Source organism: Dendrobium catenatum, unplaced genomic scaffold (genome assembly GCF_001605985.2).
Source record: "Dendrobium catenatum unplaced genomic scaffold, ASM160598v2 original_scaffold_68491, whole genome shotgun sequence".
In the NCBI taxonomy this organism is placed as follows: domain Eukaryota; kingdom Viridiplantae; phylum Streptophyta; class Magnoliopsida; order Asparagales; family Orchidaceae; genus Dendrobium; species Dendrobium catenatum.
The window spans coordinates 139,903-143,032 of NW_021386940.1; the positions used below are offsets into that span (position 1 = coordinate 139,903).

Here is a 3,130-nt window from a genome sequence, read left to right on the forward strand (position 1 = left end):
TGGTAATTTGCTTATAAGATCAATTTATTAATTCATTGTGGAAATGATACTTTTCTCATTCATTATATTACTTAGATGACATTTCCACTTGCATAGCACTTTGTGCAAACCCTAGATTAAGTTTTTGACACCATTTTTTGGGAATAAATAACTATTTTTATTGAGTATATGTTGATTTCAATATCACGGATTTAATCTTGTGTTGTTGTTTTTCTTAGTTAGTGATTTATCTATATTATTTTTTCTTATTGAATTTGTTTCAAATTGGATGAAATTTGTGTCATAATTAATTATGTTAGTAGGATGTATCAATAATTGTATTAGTTGGTGCATGCATTACAGAGAACCCTTTTCCATTGTACCTTTAGATTTTGAGAGTATATGTAATCCATCAAAGTATAAATATACCTACTATTCAAGCAAATAAATTTGAATTAAAACCTTTCATTATCAAGATGGAATAAAATTCCTAATTTGATGAATATCTTATTGAGGAGCCCAATCTATACATTACATATTTCTTCGAGATTTTGTGTAACCTTTAAATACAATGGTATATCTAATGATGCTACTAGAATAAGGTTGTTTCCTTTCTTTGACAAATAAAGTAAAGTTGTGGTTGCATTTTCTATCCCCAAGCTCAATAACCATCTAGAATGACATAGCATAAAAATTTCTCGCTAAATATTTTCCTCTATAAGAAATAGCTAAGCTTAGAAATGATATCAGATTCTTTACTCAATTAAATGGGGAGTTTATTTATGAAGCATGAGAAATGATCAAAGAATTGTTAAGGATGTGTCCTCTTCATGCCTTACTCAATTGGTTGATCATTCAAACATTTTATAATGGGGTATTAGGTTCACTTTGATTTATAATAAATGCTATTATTGGAGGTTTCTTTGATGTCTAAACCATTTGATGAATCATATTATTTAATTAAAGAGATTGCTGCTAATAACTTTTGATAGCCTTCTAGAAGGATTCACCCTAAAAGGTTATCAATGTACATGATGCAGATGTGTTATCTATTCTTACTTCTTAAGTTACTAAAATTCTAGAAAATTAGGTAACTTAGGAATGAATTCAAATTAGGGAGCACCTATGATTACTGATGAAATTATGTATGGGCAATTAACTAAATCATGCTCTTTAGGAGTTAAATATTTGAATTTAATTAACAATAGACTTAATAACCCCCACTCTAAAACATATAATCCTAGTTAGAAAAACCACCCAAACTTTAAATGGACTAATAAGCAAAATATAGGGATTAATAATTAGAAAAAAAATAAACTATTCTAATAGGGAATTAGAATCACCCTCTATAAAATTTATAAATTCATGACCTAAATATACTCCATGTTTAGCTCTAATAACCAACTTAAATATAAAATGCCCTCATTATTGAATTTATTATTGCAATGGGGGCTTAATTGCATAGCCAAACTACTACCATAAGAAATATAAAAAATTAATTAGGGAAATTAGCTAATTCAATGAATAATAGACATCATGGTACCTTATCTAGCAATATTGAAGTAAATCCAATAAAGAAAGGCAAAGAGTATTGTGATGGGGTGCGTGCCATGGAGTTAACTTTTGAATTGTATAAAAATCTAGGGCTCAATCACCCCTAAACAATACTTAGGTTTTCTTTGATATAAAAATAATAAACCTCACTTAATATATGCAAGTATACATGTCAAATTAACTAACAAAATGATAGAGTAGAGTGTTGAGCCCACAATGAAGTATATTTACTTGCAACAAACTACTACCATTTACTCTAATCGTAATAATTATCTTATTAAAATAAAAATAATATTTGTGGAGCTTTTATCACTGAATAAAATAGTAAAAATATTTGATATAATATGCAATAAACGTGTTTTTACAATGTTGAATGAAAATTTATACATTTCATAATGAAACTCTTAATTAGAGACGTGATTCAGAGCATATGCTTTACTTGATCTTTGCCGAGCTTGTAGGGGTTCAAAGGATATATGTTGACCTCCTATAGTTATAATATCTCCTTAAGAACCTAGAATATTTCATCCTATGTTTAGGCATACAAACATCCTATCTCAATATCATTAGTTATTCTTATAATCGTTTATCGAGGTTACACATCACACTATATTTTAACTATATATATGGTCACTATGTGTATTAAATTCATGGAAGAATAAAAATATAAGAGAGTGATATCACCAGAAAGGCTCAAAGTATCTCCTATGCACTTCTCCTCTCTTTAACTTATAAAGTTGATTTAATAAAATATAGGCTAAATACTCTAAATGATTGTATCTTTTACTTCCATAGCCTCCCTTGGATCTTACTCTAAGAGGGAACTAAAGAAGTACTCTAAAAAGCACTGCATTTACACAAATGATTGACCCCCCTTACAAATATAAATCACAACTATTTATAGGACAACATCAAGCCTTTATCCCACTACGTGGGGTCGACTACATGAATCCTTTTTCTCCATTGTGTCCTATTAAAAGTCAAATTCTAGTTTAAATCTAATAAAGAAAGGTCATTCCTAATATTTTCTAACCAAGTCTTTTTTAGGTCTACCCCTACCTTTCTTAACATAAGTCAAATCTAATACCTCTACTCTCCTAACCGGGTCATAACAAGGCCGCCGTTTTATGTGACCAAACCATCTAAGGCGACTTTCTCTAATCTTATCTTCTACTGGAGCTACTCCAACCTTTTCACGTATATGCTCATTTCGTATCCTATCTCTAAGGGTAAAGCCACTCATCCACCTGAGCATCCTCATCTCTGTCACAATTAACTTAGTATTATGCTTCTCTTTTAAAAGCCAACATTCGGCACCATAAAGCATTGCAGGCCTCACTACCATCTTATAGAATTTCCCTTAAGTTTGAGGGGTACATTTCAATCACATAACAAGCCCGATGCATTCCTCCACTTCAACCATCCAACTTAAATTCTGCTGATAATATCCCCATCTATTTCTCACTCACACTGAACAATAGATCCAAGATATCTAAAACGTGTACTCTTATTAATGACTTGATCGCCCAAAGTAACAATCCCCTCACTAGGTCTATTACTACTAAAATTACACTCCATATATTCCGTTTACTCAAGA

The 3,130-nt window shown here is 30.5% G+C and overlaps 1 non-coding gene across 1 annotated transcript; it reads right to left on the reverse strand.

The window, feature by feature from the left end:
- Positions 1–709: 709 nt before the first annotated feature.
- On the reverse strand, positions 710–816 carry LOC114578539. Its single transcript, XR_003699536.1, has one exon. It is a non-coding gene; the product is annotated as a small nucleolar RNA R71 (small nucleolar RNA).
- Between the last annotated feature and the right edge of the window lie 2,314 nt (positions 817–3,130).